Here is a 19,064-nt window from a genome sequence, read left to right as displayed (position 1 = left end):
ATATCATACTAGGAACCTTCAAGCTCATGTTCTTAGTAGAAAGCCAGACTATATCTCCAACTCTTAAGAGAGGAACAGCAAGACATTTATGGTCTGCAAATCTTTTGTAATTACTGGAAGTTTTTACCAAGGAGGAGAGAATGTTCTTCCATACATCAGAAAGGGATTCCATCAGATTAGGAACAGCAGGTACCTCTATGGGAGGAAGGTCTTGAAATTCCGGAACTCAAGGATGTTTACCAAAAATAGCAAAAACCTGGGGTGGAACTTGTGGAAGAGTGGTATCTAAAGTTACTGTCACAAGCAGTAGTCATCTCCTATTGGATAGCGATTCTCACAGGCCGATTGCTAGGAGACATAAGTGTGTAAAGTCCTCCCATCCGACTGACATAATTGTTGCTGAGACAGGATTGGTGCATCTTCCTTTATCTAACCTGCTGGTGCCTTGCTCAGGTGCCTGTGATAGTGTTTCACGTGTTTCCGGTTCTGCTGTGAGTCTCCTGTTACAGTCGAGTTACCAGTTCCTCCAGTCTGTGGTGTTTTGCTCCTGCCATTTGTGTCATCCAGGCAGCACAAGCCGCACCTCGGCACCTAGTGTTTAGTTCTCTGTGCCGCAGCATCAAGTGTACGCAAGTCAGCGTGCTACCGCTTGTGCCAACCCGGTGGGCAAGTCACCCTGCAGTGGCAGGTGTACGTAGCCTGCGTACAACTGCTTGTGTCAACCCGGCGGCACAGGCTGCACATCAGCGTCAAGGATACACCAGCTTGTGTATTGCCACTAGTGTCAACCTGGGTGGCACAAGTCGCACAACAGCGTTGAGAGTGCACAATCATTTGTACTGCTGCTTGTGTAAACCCGGCAGCACAAGTCACACATCAGTGTTAAGTATACACCATTCAGTGACCTACTGCCTCTGTCTACCTTGCAGCGTGAGCCGCACATCAGCATCAAGAGTGCACTACCATTTAAACTGATGCTTGTGTCAACTCGGCAGCACAAGTCGCACTACAGTGTCAACTCACCAGATTCTCAGCCCTGAAGGCTGCTACATGGCCCAAAGGCCACATTCTGCTTCACGGCCCAAAGGCCTCAACTTGCCAAGGTTTCCCAGCCCTCAAGGCTGAATGGCCGCTACTTGCCAAGAGTTCCAGCCCTCAAGGCTGTAGCAGGACAATCAGAGCTCTGATTTCCACCAATACTTAGCCCAGAGGCAGTATCAAGTATCAATTATCAAACATCAACTATCAATATCAATTATCAAATATCAACCATGAATTATCAAGTATCAATTATCAAACATCTACTATCAAATATCAACCATCAATTATCAAGTATCAAACATCTACTATCAATTATCAAGTATCAATTGTCAAAAACTATCAATTATCAGTCATCAATTATCAACTATCTATTCTTCTGTTCTCAAAGGATACCTCAGCCATCATCCTTGCCCAGGCCTTCACTCAATTGCTTATTCAGCCTTAATTCCATCTAGGAATCATTACATTATCACCGTCCAAAAAATTGGAATAGAGTGATTTCCCTGTGCAGGACTGTAATATGGATCCTGGCCAGAATCCAGCCCAGATTTTTGCAGCATAGATTCAGGTTCTGATCCAGAAGGTCCAGGAACTTTCCCTCCGGGTTGAGGAGACACGAGAGGCTCCTGCTCCAGCTGCTTCTGCTCCAGTTGGTCCTCCGGAACCTAAACTAAATTTGCCGGACCGATTCTCTGACAGCCGTAAGGACTACCTAAACTTTAGGGAAAGCTGCAGGTTATATTTTAGACTATGACCTAGGTCATCAGGTTCAGAGATTCAACAAGTGGGCTTATTATCTCCCTGCTTCAGGGTGATCCCCAGACCTGGGCCTTCGATTTTCCTCCTACACACAGTGCTCTTCACACGGTGGATGCTTTCTTCTCTGTCTTAGGTCTACTCTATGGTAATCCTGATAAGGCAGCATTGGCAGAATCTAATCTCCGGTCCATGACACAGGGTCAGAGAGCTGCAGAAGACTACTGTACAGAATTCTGAAAGTGGTCAATTGACTCTGGGTGGAATGACCCAGCACTACAGAGCCAATTTCGTTTTGGCCTACCGGATCCTATTAAAGACATCCTCGTACAGCACTCTGGGCCTGATTCAGAGCCGGACACTATTTGTGCTCGCTCGTTCAGAAAAAGGGGCCGGCTATTTAAATTGAGCGCTCGCTCTTGCGTTCTGTTGACGCCTCTATGTCTGAGCGAGCGAACGAAACATGCGCTCGCTATTTTGTAAAGACGCCCCCTGGCCGCTCGCATCCTACATGATCTCCGCTATTTATTACATTAATCGGGTACATCGAAAGGCGTCTGAACTGCTCGCAGTGCTTGTGGTCGGATTTTCCTACTGCAATCATGCGAACAGTTCAGGCTAAGAAACAACCAAGTAACGTGGTCGATGACGCTGCTTTGTTAATTATGCACACCCTTAAAACTCCCGTTTTGACCGTTTGGCACGCCTGCGTTCGGATCTCCACTCCCCGTTTTCAAGCACCTTCCCCTGTTACCACCCACAAACGCCTCATCCTGTCACTCAAATTAGCAGGCACTCGCTATTTTGCGAACACACGTTTTCCGACCGCACTGACTGGTTGACGCATGTGCATTATGGCCCATACACATGCGCAGATGTGCGGACATCGTTCGGAGCGAATGAGCGGCCGCTTACGAGCGGCTCTGAATCAGGCCCTCTGTTCCAGAAACTTTAGATGACATCATGCATCTGAATTGATCGCCGACTTTGGGCATGAAGGTTGGAGAAGGAGCTTCCAACTTCTACCCCTCGGTCACCAGTATGGGTAACTCCTCTGGATCCAAAAGAACCCATGCAATTGGGAGCTTACCGCCCCTTTGCTGAGGAGAAACGAAGATGACGTTCTCTAGGTCTCTGCCTGTATCAATGAGGAAGAGGGCATACCACCTTTAACTGTCCAGTCAAATCGGGAAAAGACAAGGACTAAATGAATTGGGAGAGTTACATCTAGGCCTTGCATCTGTCTCTCCCATAAACTCAGTCCTTATTCCCACAATAATTCAGGTGGAGGATCATCTAGTGCCTGTCTCAGCATTTGTGGATAGTGGTGCAGCAGGTAATTTTATGGACATTGCGTTCTTTAACATGCTGGGACTAGCATCCGAGCCTTTAGAACTGCTTTCTGTCATCGGTCTTAGTGGTGAAAAACTATCCAGAATTGCTCAAAATGATCTTCAGGCGCTCTATGGTAAAACTTCTTCAAAAACCAACGGTTCTCCACACCAGAAGATCTTCCTCTTACAATGGAGTGTTTGACCCAAGAGAAAAGAGAATACAAAAGTACATAGGGTAGTATAGTCAGGATGTTTTGTCCCCCTTAATCACGTGTAATTTCAGATTCCTACCAGATTGTAGGTCTACACATTAGGTAGACATCAAATGCCTTTTATAATCACTTTTTCCAAATTCCCAGATATCAGGAAACAATATTTTCTATCTCCAATCCCATTTCATACATATAAGTGCAAAAGAGAAATCCATATCGTGTAAGTGGTCCACTCTTATGCAAAGTAGACAAACAGGCGTTTAATAGCAGTTCATCAGGCGTCCCTGGATACCGTTATCAATGGATCACTACATCTGGTGAGGGGCCAAACTTTTCCTTATGTATTTTAGTATATTTTGTTTTTGTTGAATAAAACGGTATTACACCATATGAAGTTCTCTTTTCCACTTATAAGTATGAAATGGGATTGGAGATAGAAAATATAATTTCCTGATATCTGGGAATTTGGAAAAAATGATTATAAAAGGCTGTCAGGATTATGACTATTTCAGTACATATAGATAAACTACACTTGCCGAAGTTCCACTGTGGTCGTTGGAGGATCTATCCTGGTTGCTGGCATTCATCACATGCAGTGTGCAGAGAGTTAAAGTGATCATCTGTTTCTTAGGTGTTGTCAGGTTGTTGGATTCCTTGATTGCTTATTATTCCAAACCTGATTCTATTTGGGTCACATGTTCTGAATTTCTTATGGATCACAGACTTCTAGTATAAAGCCTGTTACTAACTATAGCTCATTGTCTGTGCAACATTACTCTCAGGTCTTCCTTGGACTCCTGCCAGATCCCTGCTGTGCCTGGTGTATGCTGTGGACCTCGCTACATTCCTGCTCGTGTTCCGGTTCAAGTTCTGATGTAGGTTATCAGCTGCACTACAGAGCTCAGCATTGCCATTGTTTTTTCCGTTGTTATCCTGCTCTATTACTGCTATTCCATTCTACGCTACACTATTTGGTTTACTTGTTATTATTGACTCATACGGACACTGGGGTTACTTCTTCTACAGTTGTCAACTGCACCGTTACAGTCTATCCTTACAGGAACCCCATTACGCCGCAGGGCTTAACCCTGCTCCGGACCTTCGTCACATCGCAGGGCTCAACCCTGCTCCGGACCTTCATCCTGCTACAGGGCTCAACCCTGCTCCGGAACTTCGTCACATCGCAGGGCTCAACCCTGTTCCGGACCTTCATCCTGCCACAGAGCTCAACCCTGCTCTGGACCTTCATCCTGCCGCAGGGCTCAACCCTGCTTTGGACCTTCATCACATCGCAGGGCTCAACCCAGTTCCAGACCCTCATCACATCTCGGGGCTCAAACCTGTTCCGGACCATCATCACGTCTCAGGGCTGAACCCTGTTCCGGATCTTCATTACGTCTCAGGGCTTAACCTCGTTCCGGATCTTGTTACATCTCAGGGCTCAACCCTGTTCCGGACCTCCGTCACGTTACAGGGCTCAACCCTGTTATTGACCTCCATTCTATCCTGAGGCCCTAGCCTCGTGTCGGACTCGGGGTTCCACCCCACACTAGTTCAGTGTGTACTTTGAACTTTGTTTCTCACAGGGGCATTCCCCTGCACCTGTTTGTGCATGTCATGAACTTTGTGTTATTGAGATTTAATGTGGAACTTTACCATACAATTTTCTGAAAAATTCTATTTACTTTTATTTTGTGCTAGTGATATTTCATGAAAAGGTCATTCCTAAAACCACCTCAGTTCGTACTACCTAGTAAGCCTGACTCTTTCCAGGAGTCTCAAGTGTCTGTAGCCGTGACAAAGGCATAAGATGTCTACCTAATGTGTAGACCTACAATACGGTAGGAATCTGAAATTACATGTGATTAAGGGGGACAAAACATCCTGACTATACTAACCTATGTACTTTTGTATTCTCTTTTCTCTTGGGTCAAACACTCCGTTTTAAGAGGAAGATCTTCTGGTGTGGAAAAACCTTGGTTTTTGAAAAAAGAAGTTTTACCATAGAGCGCCTGAAGATCATTTTTGGTGATATTTTGTATTTATTTCTATTGTGGGTGGTGTTTTGGTGACCCCACCAACCAAAGGGATTTTCGGGCTGCTTATTTTATGCGCATCAATCTTTGTCTACACATCACTTTTGTATCCAGAATTGCTGTTTTCTCTCAGACACCTGTCATCCGATTGTCCATAGGAGTCTTGCATTCGGAGGAAATAACATTCCTGTTGCTCCACTGTCCGCTTGCACCACTGGTTCTCGGTCTCCAATGGCTCAGGAAACACAAGCCCTGGAATACTGGAGAAATTCTCCAATGGGGGGACATCTGCTCTTCTACCTGCATCACTTGTCCTGTCCATCTGGCAGCTGCTGTCCAGTCCAAATTGGCTTCCAAGATCCCGGCACCATATCAGGATTTGGCAGAAGTCTTTTCTAAGAAGAGGGCGGATACATTACCACCTCACCTCTCTTATGACTGCTCAATTTACCTACTTCCCGGAGAAAGACTGCCCAAAGGCAGACTATATGCACTGTCTGACTATGTCCAGGATGCCTTACAGAAAGGCTTCATTCGGCTTTCTAAATCACCAGTCGGAGCAGGCTTCTTTTTTGTGTAGATAAAAGACGTCTCTCTCCGACCGTGGAAAGCTTTTCGGGGATTGAATAACATTGGTGAAAAATTCCTATCCATTGCCCTTGATCTCCATCTTGTTTGACCAGCTCCGGGAAGCCTCCATCTTCACCAAGACAGACTTCAGAGGAGCGTATAACCTGGTTCGCATCAGGGAAGGTGATGAGTGGAAGACGGCCTTTAACACCCATTCCGGCCATTAGGATTATTTAGTGATGCTGTTCAGCCTGTCAAACGCCTCAGCCATCTTTCAGGACTTTATCAACGATGTGTTGAGGGAATATCTCGGAGTATTTGCAGTGGTCTACCTCAACAATATTCTGATTTACTCCAACTCCCTGGAGAAACTTCTGTGTGCATGTGAAGCAGGTGCTGCTTAAACTCCTGGAAAACAACCTGTATGTGAAACTGGAGAAATGTGAATTCGAAATCCAAGAGGTATCATTTCTTGGATACATTATCTCCTTTTGAGGGTTTTCGATGGACCCACGCAAAGTAAAGGTCATCTTGGACTGGGTTCAACTAACCAATTTAAAAGTGGTACAACATTTCCTTGGCTTCGCAAACTATTAGAGAGGATTTATTAACTCCTTCTCGTCCATAGTCGCGCCTATTGTGGAGCTTGCCAGGAAAGGAGCTGATGTGGCGAACTGGACAGCCAAAGCTCTTCAAGCCTTCAACTCCTTAAAGGCCACCTTTACCTCTGCTCCAGTCCTCTGACATCCCAATCCAGACCTCCCTTTTTTGGTCGAGATCGGCATGGACGCTGTTCTGCCACAGAGAGATCCCGAGAATGACAAACTACATCCCTGCACTTTTTTCTTTCGAAAATTTGCCTCAGCCGAAAGGAATTACGATGTAGGGAATCATGAGCTTTTTGCCATCAAGTGGGCATTTGAGGATTGAAGGCACTGGCTGGAAGGAGCGAATCATGTCATCACGGTGCGCACTGACCATAAAAATATGTCGTATATCGAGACCGCCAAAAGGTTGAATGCCAGACAGGCTCGGTGGGCATTATTTTTCACCACATCAATTATATTATCTCGTTCCGGCCTGGCTCCAAAAATTTGAAGGCAGATGCACTATCTCATAGTTTTCAACCTGTCCTGCTGCTCACTGTCATGGATGAAACCATTTTTCCTGCTTCCAAGATTCATTTTGTTGTGACCAGAGATCTGGCAGATCTCATTTGAGCCTGTCAGTCAGAAGCTCCAGCGGGGATGCCACAAGGGGTCTTGTTTTTTCCAGAGAGCTTTTGGAGGGCAGTTCTGTTAGACTTTCACTCTTCCAAACCAGCTGGGCATCTGGGCATTGCTAAAACAACCGAGTTACTGTGCCGTTCAGTTTGGTGGCAGTCGATGGGTCAAAATGTCCGTGACTTTGTGTTAGCATGTGACACCTGTGCTCGAAACAAGTCTCCTGGCACCGCTCCAACACGGCAGCACAAGCCGAACCGCAACGTCAAGTGTACGCAAGTCAGAATGTTACCGCTTGTGTCAATCTGGCGGTGCAAGACACCCTGCAGTGGCAGGTGTACGTAGCCTGCGTACAACCACTTGTGTCAACCCAGCGGCACAGGCTGCACATCAGCATCAAGGATACACCAGCTTGTGTATTGCCGCTTGTGTCAACCCTGCGGCACAAGTCGCACATCAGCGTTGAGAGTGCACAATCATTTGTGCCGCTGCTTGTGTCAACCCAGCGTCACAAGTCGCATGTCAGTGTCAAGTATACACCAGTCAGTGACCTGCTGCCCTGTCTACCTTGCGGTGCAAGCCGCACATCAGCATCAAGAGTGCACCATCATTTAAATTGATGCTGGTGTCAACTCGGCAGCACAAGTCGCACTACAGTGTTAACTAGCCAAGGTTCTCAGCCCTCAAGGCTGCTACATGGCCCAAAGGCCACATTCTGCTTCATGGCCCAAAGGCCCAACGGCCTCAACTTGCCAAGGTTTCCCAGCCCTCAAGGCTGAATGTCCACTACTTGCCAAGAGTTCCAGCCCTCAAGGCTGTAGCAGGACTATTCCAGATCAGAGCTCTGATTTTCACCAATACTTACCCCAGAGGCAGTATCAATTATCAAATATCAACCATCAATTATCAAATATCAACCATCAATTATCAAATATTAATTATCAAACATCAACTATCATTTATCAACCATCAATTAACAAGTATCAATTATCAAACATCTACTATCAATTATCAAATATCAATTGTCAAAAACTATCAATTATCAATCATCAACTATCTATTCTTCTGTCCTCAAAGGATACCTCAGCCATCATCCATGACCAGACCTTCACTCTATTGCTTATTCAGCCTTGATTGCATTTAGGAATCATTACAGTTACTCCGCCCAAGGCAACAGATCAAGCCAGTCATCTTGAGAGGAGAACACGAAAAGCCTAATGAAAGTTTTGAGTTCTTGATTGATCCTCTCTATTTGCCCATTAGTCTGCGGGTGATAGGCAGATGAAATTGTTAACTTAATCCCACAAGTAGAACACAAGGCCCTCCAGAATTTGGCCACGAATTGTATGCCTCGGTCCGATATGATTTCCTTGGGTAGGCCATGTAGACAGAAGATGTCACGAATAAAAATCTTAGCTAGTTGAAGGAAGACCAAAAGGGGTATAAAATGTGCCATCTTCAAAAATCGGTCCACTACTACCCATATAGTATTATAGCCTTTGGAACTTGGCAAATCTGAGATGAAATCTATTGAGAGATGGGTCCAGGGAGTACTAGGAATGGGTAATGGACTAAGAGGACCAACAGCTTTGCTGCATGCAGACTTGTGCTGAGTGCACTTGGCACAGGAGATGATGAAGCTTCTCTCATAGTGGGCCAACAATAGAAGCGTTGCAGGAACTTGAAAGTTTTGAGGATGCCGGAATGGTCAGCGAAAAGGAGGCATGAGCCCAAGTCAATAATTTCTTGCGTAACTGAGGAGCCACGAATATTCTGCCAGGAGGGGGAGTCTAAACTTTTGTATGAGCGAAGACCATGGGATTCAGAATTGGACGAGTTGGAGGTGGTTCTTCCTCTTCGTGTACTGGTAGAAAAGATTGAGAGAGAGCATCAGCTTTTCAATTCTGGAAAATGGACTTTGAAATTAATCCTGGAGAAAAACAGAGATCATCGAGCTTGCCTGGTGTTCAGACGATGGGCAGTCTTGAGATATAAGAGATTTTTATAATCCGTAATAATGGAAACAGGGAACCTGGCCCCCTCAAAATGGTGTCTTCACTCCTCCAAAGCCAACTTCATAGCAAGCAGCTCTTGATCCCCAATGGCATAGTTCTTTTCTGCCGGAGAAAATTTATGAGAATAATAATCACAAGGATGAGTCTTACCATCCTCAGCCACTTGAGACAATATGGCTCCTACTCCCTGTAATATCGTGATTAAACCTTGGTACAATCCTGCCTATACCTTTTAAATCCTGCCTATACCTTCTAAAATTGTCGCTATTAGCGTAATGAGTCATACAGTAAATAAATGCCTTCAGACTTTGAATGTGTTTCCAATGCACAAAAGGTTATTATTCAACATAAAAACAGTAGGTTACACACTGTGATCTAAAGACAATTTAGCGCAAATAAATCATACAGACCCAAGGTACAGTTGTTATATACGCACGCGCTCTGGCTCAGATACCAGTATCAGCAAGAAACCTCCGTCAACAGCATCAGCAAGAAGACTCCCTACTGGGATCAGAGAGTGCACATACCATTGCAGGGATTTGGAAATACAATAGATAAGTTTGGCATGATTCCATTGGTTCTTCTTAAAGGTGTCTTGGTTACAGGGTCGTTTATTGGACAATTTTAAATGGACACAATGGCCTCCAACCACCCTTTGTATCCTTTTTTCCCCTGCATGCAAATCTAAGCTGCTAACATTACAGAGTACATTTTTAATGTTTTAACTCTCTATAGTCCATAGTTTGCAGACGCAGGTTCCGATCTTCTCACCGATGGTACCGGGAATCTGTGGAGACACAGTGGATCAGTACAACACCAGACACGGTCTACTTACCATGTACTAAACCTTAGATATCAAATAACCTTTATTACACAACATTAATAATCCCTGAATAAACCTTGAATATTACACTTTAGTACTAGGTAACCTTTCATGTAATTTGTGTAAGTGTAAGAGAATATTGCATAAAGTTGCTAACATGCGTGGTGCGTTTATGTGTAGAGTGAAACAGCGCAACTGTGCGTAATGTGCGGTGTTTATGCATGTGCATCTATGATGGATTTTATATATATATATAATTATACACACACATACATACACATATATACATATATCATACCCCTCCAACATATGTTTTTTTTAAGCTACAATGCAAGGTGTTATGAGCAGTGAGTTTCACTCTCAAACAGGGTGGAGACCCCCAGCTGACTGCTGGTGCCATCCTGTCTGACAGTGCATTCAAAGGTTTTCTTCTGCCTATTTAGGATACCTGTGTCCGTTCTTTTCAAGCAGATTTCTTACCATTGTTCATTCAGACAAATTCAATTGTGCAGTTCAGTGTCTGGACCATATATCAATTGCCACAGCTACACCTGTCCACATGTGGGGTCTCTCCATTTACATGCAAAAACACCCACAGTATCCTGGTGTATTATTTTTCTAATTACTTTTCTCAGGAAGCTGTTTTACTAAACCCTGTGTGAATACTGTGTTTGTTATGGTATTTTTTATGCAAGATTGTTCTTAGAATGGGCTTGTATACATCAGGGTATGGTTTCTGAAAGGATTATTAAAACATTGCCATATGTAAGCTCGTGAGTTGTAACTTAAAATGGCGCTGGGTGATCAGTCGCAAAATGGCGTCTTGCAGATTCCGATTGTAAACAGATTCTGTCTCAGCCGATTATCCGGCTTTGACATCCCACAGAAGAAGCATCCACTTTCAAGGTAAATGGTTTTTCTAACTATGATTGTCAAAGTATGGGAGCAGTGGAAAAGCTTGTTTTAAAGTCGTGAAAGCAGCTTCGCAGCAGGTGATCAAAGGGAAGGATTAGCACCTTTTCTCATGAGGGCAGTAATGGGAGCGACAATTGTGCATGAATCTCCAGTAATAATTGGAGAAACTGAGGAAGCGTTGGACAGCTTTCAAAGAATTAGGCCGAGGCCAATCTCGAATTGCCCTCAATTTCTCTGGATCCATTCGTAGGGTATCCCCAGAAATTATGTGACCAAGAAAAGGGACAGAAGACCTCTCAAATAAACATTTGGAAATTTTTCCAAACAAATGATGAGCTCAAAACTGGGAGAGCACCTCTCTGACATGTAGACGATGGGTCTGGATGTTCTTGGAGAAAAGCAGGATATCATCTAGGTAGACCACCACGAAACTGTAAAGAATATCCTGAAAAATTTCATTTACGTAGCCTTGGTAGATGGCTGGTGCGTTGCACAACCCAAAGGGCATCAACAAGTACTCATAGTGGCCATCTTGCGTATTAAAAGTGGTCTTCCATTTATCACCACTACATATATGGATTAGGTTGTAAGCACCATGGAGGTCCAATTTAGTAAAAAATAGAAGAGATGACTCAGAGACAAAATTCCCTGCGGCTCCAGAATCCACAAGAGCTTCCACACATTTGACTGAGTCTGAAAATTAAATTCTACAGCCATCAAACTATCCTTTACTTGGGAGGACGTGGATACTCCTGGTACCGGTTAGGGTGTTTTGTTTTCCAACAGAAGAGGACAAGCACTAATAATATGTCCAGGGGCAGCACAATATAGACAGAGCTTATTCTAGAAATGTCAGGTACGCTCAGACGGGGTTAAGCAAGGATCTATTAACTTGCATCAGTTCATCTTTCAAAAAGGGAAAGAGGAAGATTTAGTTGGCATAGGACGATCTTTAAAATGTTCCTCATGTCCTCTGGTAGCCAGAAGTTCTCTATGGTGAAGGCCAATTTGAATACATAGTGATGTTAATTCCCGCAAGAGACTCAGGTAGATATCGAGAGGCCAACTCGTCTTTCAATTTCTTGGATAAACCGTGAAGGAATGCCGCCCGCAGAGCTTCTTCATTCCATTTTAACTCAGATGCATTAGTCTGGAATTGGACAACGTACTGACCCTCAGTACGTGTCTCTTGGCGGACTCGAAGGAGATCGGAGGAGGCCAAAGTAGATAAAAAAAAGGCACTGGACCTTATAAAAAATAATAATAATGGGCCTGATTCTGTATGCAATCCCGCTGTTTGATGTGCAACTCTGATGGTTGCCGATCGGTGCATGTGCAGGATCTGTATTGAGTATCAGGGGTTAGTTTTCTTGTGGACCCGGGGTAGATACAGGAGGGGACACAGAATTAGAACTGTAGAAAAACTTGGATTGTTTAATGAATGGAATGGTAGTTGCTGGTAGGTGCTGGGAATCCTGAGGCTACCTGAAACCAGCAGGGAGCTAGACAGAACCAAAGTCAGCTGTGTAGAGGAGCTCAGATAAATGTGAACAGACTCAGCTGATACACGTTGCACTGGCAAAGTAAGGGAGCTATGAACTCCCCTAAATCCCCAACAGCGGAGCGTGATTGGCCTGACAGAACAGCTAACCTTTAGGGGATTGGTTCCCTAGGTCACATGGCCCAATGAAAGATGAAACACTGGAAACGCTGTGCAACACTCCCATGCTGGCATGGCCTACCAACAAGGAACCACCAGATGCACCCGTGCCAGTCTCCATTCTCCAGCACCACAACCGGAAGGCCCATGCCAGAGCACCCTAATGGGCAAAGACAGCAGAATTACTGGTAAGGAACCCCTGGTCGTGACAGTACCCCTCTCCTTTCGGGTGGCCTCAGAATACCTTCTGGGCTTGTCTGGATGATCCCGGTGAAAAGTGCACACAAGAGCAGGAGCATGAACGTCATCTGCACGGATCCAGCAGTGCTCCTCTGGGCCATAACCCCTCCAATCCAGAAGGTACTGCAAATGTCCATGCCGGAAGCGAGAGTCCAGGAACCGGCTGACCTCAAACTCAACTCCCTTTTCAGTCTGGACCCTAGGAGGAGTAGGCAGGACCTTTAGGAATCTGTTGAGGATGAGAGGCTTGAAGAGAGAGATATGGAAGGTATTAGGGACTCAGAGATAGGAGGGAAGAAGCAGTCTGTAGGCCATGGGGTTGATCGCCTTAATAATGGCAAAGGGTCCAAGGAAGCGAGGTGCAAATTTCATAGAGGGAACACGAAGGCGAAAGTTACGGGTAGAGAGCCACACCTGGTCACCGACTAGCATTCTGGGATTCACCCTGCGCTTCTTGTCAGTTGCCTCCTTGTACCTGGAAGAAGCTTTCAGCAGGGCACCATGGACCTGAAAACAAATGGATGCGAAATCCTTTATGGTGGAAATAACGGCTGGAATATCATAGACAGGCAGACTTTGGAATTCCAGAATCCTTGGGGGACGACCAAAAACAACAAAGAAAGTAGACTGACCGGATGATGAATGTTATGAGGAATTGTGAGCAAACTCGGCCCATGGAAGGGACTCTGACCAGTTATCTTGTGACGATGACATAACTATGTTGGGAGTCCATGCAAACGGAAGATGTGGAAGATGAAAAGACGAGCCAGCTCTGGAGCTGAAGGCAACTTCTTGAGTGGTATATAATGGACCATTTTAGAGAACCGGTCAACCACCACCCAGATGGTGGTATACCCATTGGAAGGAGGCAAGTCTGTCACAAAATCCATGGATAGGTGAGACCAAGGACAGGAAGGAACCTGAAGAGGTATTAATTCTCCAGCAGGTGCTGGGCATACTGGGTACATGAAGCGATGAACTCTGCCACTTCAGATCTAATAGAAGGCCACCAGTAGGAGCATTACAAGAACTCCAGGGTCTTATGAGTGCCCGAATGTCTGGCAAAGCAAGATGAATGTGCCCAGGTTAGAAGCTGTTTTCACAAATCAGAAGCTACATATCTTTGCCCGGTAGGAGGCTGCAATTTAATTGTGGCAAAAACTTTAGAATTCAGAACGGAGGTCTCCCGGAGTAGATCCAGATTATTGTCCATAGGAAAGGAACAGGAGAGTGAGTCTTCTTCCTGGTTGAGGGATCCAGAAATTATAGGAAAGGGTAAACTTTAAGCAGGCCAAGTTTGCCCAACGAGCCAAGTGAGGGCTAACGCACTGTGTGTTCTTCAGGAAGAGTAGATTCAGATGGTCCGTGAAGTCAATGAAGGGATGTTTGGCACCTTCTAATAAGTATCGCCACTCCTCAAGTGCCAATTTGATGGATCAGCACCTTTGCATATCAAAGCGGTAATCGGGGCAACCAATGAGGAGAATCCCTTGATGAAGCGTCGGTAATAGTTGGCAAACTCGAGGAGTCTCTGGATGGCTTTGAAGGAGGTAAGTTGGGACCAATCCAGGATTGCCTGGACCTTCTGAAGGTCCATCTCCAAATCAGAACCGGAAATAATGTATCCCAAGAAAGGAATACTGGATACAATAAAGACAAACTTCTCCAGTTTACAGTAAAGATGATTCTGTCTCAATCACCACAAGACTTCTTTGACATGACTGTGATGTTCCTGAAGAGAGGATGAAAAAATTAAAATGTCGTCCAGATAAACCACCACCGAACATACAACAGATCTCTAAAAGTCTTGTTGATGAGCCCTTGGAAAACTGCAGGTGCATTGCAGAGCTCAAAGGGCATAACTATGTATTCAAAGTGCCCATCATGCGTATTGAACATGGTTTTCCATTTGTCTACGGCCCGGATTCTAATAAGATTGTAGGCTCCACTAAAGTCTAATTTAGAAAAAATGGTGGATCCTTTAACTCTATTGAAGAGCTCAGTAATGAGAGGTTGAGAGTATCTGTTCTTAATTGTAATGTCATTCAGTCCTCTATAGTCAATATAAGGTCTGAGATGTAGAAGGTTTTATAAAGCTTTTTCTCAAGTTTTCTAAAATGTATTCTGACATGGCACTGGTCTCTGGTACCGATAAGGGATAGGTTCGCCTTCGTGGAGGAGTTTTACCCAGAATTAACTAAATAGGACAGTCCCAGTCCCAATGTGGAGGCAAACTATTGGCCTTTCTCTTAGAGAACACATCCACGAAGGATCAATACTCCACAGGAATCTGCGACTCTTCAGAAATTTTTATCTCTCTCACAGGTCGAATCTTGGGTAGGCTAGACCTCCGACACTCCTCACTCCAGGACATTACTTGCATGGTATTCCAATCGATCCTTGGGTTATGTTTGTGGAGCCAGGGAAAGCCAAGTATAACATCATGAGATGCTTTGGGTATAATCAGAAAGCGGATTTTCTCAAAGTGTAAGGCTCCAATGCGAACCGATAGAGGTAGAGACTTCCTGGTCACAATTCCATTAGAAATGAGTCCCCCATCGATGGAGGTCAAAGTGATGGGAAGACTTAAATTTTCACAGGGTACCTGAAGTTGATCAGCCATCTGGGAGGCCAGGAAATTTTCTGCGGCACCAGAATCCAGAAGAGCTGACACAAAAACAGGACCATGTTTAAAGTCTATGGCTAAGGATAGCTCAGAGTCTTTTTTCTTTTTAGGGGACAGAAGTATTACTCCTAACTGGGTGTCCCTGGAGTTAGTTAGGAGTGGGAGTTTTCCGGTCTGCGGGTACAAGAAGCCACAAGATGTCCTGCTTCTCCACAATACATGCAGAGATTCTCTCTGCAACACCTCACATATTTGTCTCTGGAGAGATGGGAATGGTTGACCTGCATAGACTTTTCATCAGTAGGTGCAGGAGGGATCAGAGAAGATGGGGTAGTTTGGAAAGACCTAGGATGGTTGGTTTTGAGCTTCTCAGCTTGACGTTCCCTAAAACGAAGATCCACTTTGTTACACAGGGAGATAAGATCATTTAATTTGTTAGGGCGGTCTTGAGTGGCAAGGTCTACTTTAATACAATCAGAAAGTCCATACCAGAAGGCTGATGTTAGGGCCTCCTCATTCCACCTTAGCTAAGATGGGAATGTTTGAAATTGAATGACGTACTGGCTGACAGGTCGGGTACCTTGATTCAAGTGCATAATAGCACATGCTACAGAAGTAGTTCTCCCTGGCTCGGCAAATATCCTCCTAAAAGAGGTCAGAAGCACTGAATAGTCATCCAGAATGGGGTCAGAGCGTTCCCAGAGCAGGGAAACCCAGTCCAGGGATAACAGAGACACAATATATGCCACTTTGGTTTTAGAGGTAGGGAAGTTGGAGGGCTGTAGGTTGAAATGTACATCACACTGATTGATAAATCCACGGCATAGCTTGGTGTTCCCATCAAATTTACTTGGGATAAGGAGATGTACAAGAGGAACTGCTCCTGAAGCTGAAACCACCGATGTGGGTACTGATGTCACAACAGGGGATCTAGTGGAGGTCAGTGAGGCCTGCAGGGTATCTTGCCGGTAGACTACTTACTGTAGGAACTGGGCCATTTGCTGCTGTAATGTCTCCATGTTACCCAGTCGGGTAGCTATGTCCTAAAGCAGAACTGTTCTGGACTCCTGTCCATTGGCCGAATCCATTTGGCCAGTGCAAACTGTCAGGGGTTGGTTTTCTTGATACAGGAGGGGACAAAGAATCAGAACTGTAGAAAAACTTGGGTTGTTTAATGAATGGAATGGTATACATGAAAGAACCAAGTCCAGGGAAAAAGTGGAGATGAGTCAGAGTCAAATAATAAGTCCAGCAGCAAATAATAAAATCCGGAATGAAGGTAAGAGGAGTGGAGCGATAATGTTTAGGTATATCCAGAAGGAAACAAACTGTAGACAGGGGTCGATGCGGTAAGAAGGTAGTCTGACTGATGAGTGGGAATACAACAGTAGCGGGAGGAGGATTTGCTGGTAGGTGCTGGGAATCCTGAGGCTACCTGAAACTGGCAGGGAGCTAGGCAGAACCGAAGTCAGCTGCGTAGAGGAGCTCAGATAAATGTGAACAGACTCGACTGATACACGTTGCACTGTGAAATCTCCTAAATCCCCAACAGCAGAGGACGATTGGCCTGACAGAACAGCTGACCTTTAGGGGATTGGTTCCCTAGGTCACATGGCCCAATGCAAAATGGCGGCGCCCACAGAACCGCAGCATGGAAACGCTGCGCACCACTCCCATGCTGGCACGACCTACAAGGAACCGCCAGATGCACCCTGTGCCAGTCTCCAAACTGCAGCACCGCCACCGGAAGGCCCACGCCAGTGCGCCCTAATGGGCTAAGACCGTGGACTTGCCAGTAAGGAACCCCTGGTCGTGACATTGAGAATGTGCCAATCTGTTTCTGCGACAACAAAGCCGTGCCCCCTAAAGCGCAGCATGATTGACATGCTGCAGCCGTTTGGGTGCGGGAAGGAATGGTAACGGCCAGCATGCCAGAAAAAGGGGGTGTTTGGGCCCTACTTCTGGGCGTGCCGACGCAGCTTCATTGGACCATCCTGAGTGTTCCTCAGATGGTCGATGTTCACGATAGTGATCCAATGGTTGTGTCTTCTGATGCAGCAGTGGATCACAGAAGCCAGCAGGAGGCGTCTTTTTACATAAGATGCCTCCTGCGGCATTAGCATATTATTGCACAGCTGCAGCGTACAAAGTCGCAGTGGCTGTGCAATAACGTACAACTCTGAATCAGACCCAGTGAATGTTTTCCACTGCATAAATGAGTCTGATTCTACAGGAGCCTCAGACTGTATTTTTTCTGGTTTCTGCATACTGTGTGTCAAATGTATACATGGGTGTGGTATAAAACATCAAACATTAAAAAGGTTGACGGTCATTCGGTCAACACCAAATGGTCAACATGCAATAGGTGGACAGGTAGATAAGGTCCACTGAGAAAAGGTTGACGGTGCAAAAGGTTGACAGGTTCAAATAGTCGACACAATTATTTTTTTAAATGTGACCTTAATCCTAATCGTCCCCCTAATGCCTAAACCTAACCTCGGCTCTCCCCCTAGTGCCTAACCCTAACCGTTCCCTCCAGCAGCCTTACCCAAACCCCCCCGCAGGTGCCTAACCCTAATCCACAACCTAACCTTAAACATTTAAAAAAACAACATAAAAACCCTGTCAACCATTTGAACTGTAGACCTTTTGTACTTGTCGACCTATCACATGTTGACCATTTGGTGTCGACCGTTTTGTTGTCGATCCTCTATCCGCATAACATTATACATATCGAGGGCAGATTTAATCAGCACAAGGTTCCCACAAGGTGCCTTGATGTGTTTCATCTTGCATTTCCTTGTATATCGTTAATATTCGGGTTTTTTTTTGTTTACACCTCTAGGGGATGAGAGGAAAAATAAGCAATATTTCTCTCCTGTTCCTATAGCTCATTGCTCTGAGTTGGTTTGCGCTCATACATAGAACATGAAAATGTTATAAGAGCCCAAAGGAAAAAAATCCTCTTGTACAAATCTTGCCCTTGAAATAGGGACAGTTTTAAATAGAGGATTGGAGTAATATAGATCCAAAAACAGATGAAAACTGCACAGGACAGCCAAAACATGGGAATAAGAGGTCTATGTTCTAATAATCTCGGTACTGCTGCGATTATTATGTATCTATCTCAAAGGGGATATTTTCATAATAAAATAAATATCCCCGCTATGTACCAAGGGCAGCTTGCAGGGACAGCGGTCTCGCAGGGACAGCTATCCCTGTGAGTTATACCCCTTGAAAATTGTAGAAGTCTTTCACAGAAGTGAAAGACTACTTCGGGGAAAGCTGACACTACCTATAATGGGGATTGCGATCTGAAGTGCTAAAAACACTTTGCCAGAGATTTCTATGAATTTTCCTGCATTGTGCCATTAGTACACAGCAACAATACATAAAATTATGCAGAAACTGCAGTTTCTACTTAATTTTATGTAAAAATCAGCTTGATACATAGGCCCCTAAGTAATGAGTCTTGGATGAAGATAAAAAGAACAGAGATAAAGTAACAGCCCCTTTAAACCCGCATACACAGTAGACCAGGGGTCTCCAACGTTAATTGGGGTGTGAGCTACTTTAGAAAAATTAAACCTGCTGAAGAGCTACTAAAATTGTA

This window comes from Taudactylus pleione, unplaced genomic scaffold (genome assembly GCF_031769625.1).
Source record: "Taudactylus pleione unplaced genomic scaffold, aTauple2 ptg000290l, whole genome shotgun sequence".
NCBI lineage: Eukaryota > Metazoa > Chordata > Amphibia > Anura > Myobatrachidae > Taudactylus > Taudactylus pleione.
Note: the sequence above shows the minus strand (reverse complement) of the source record.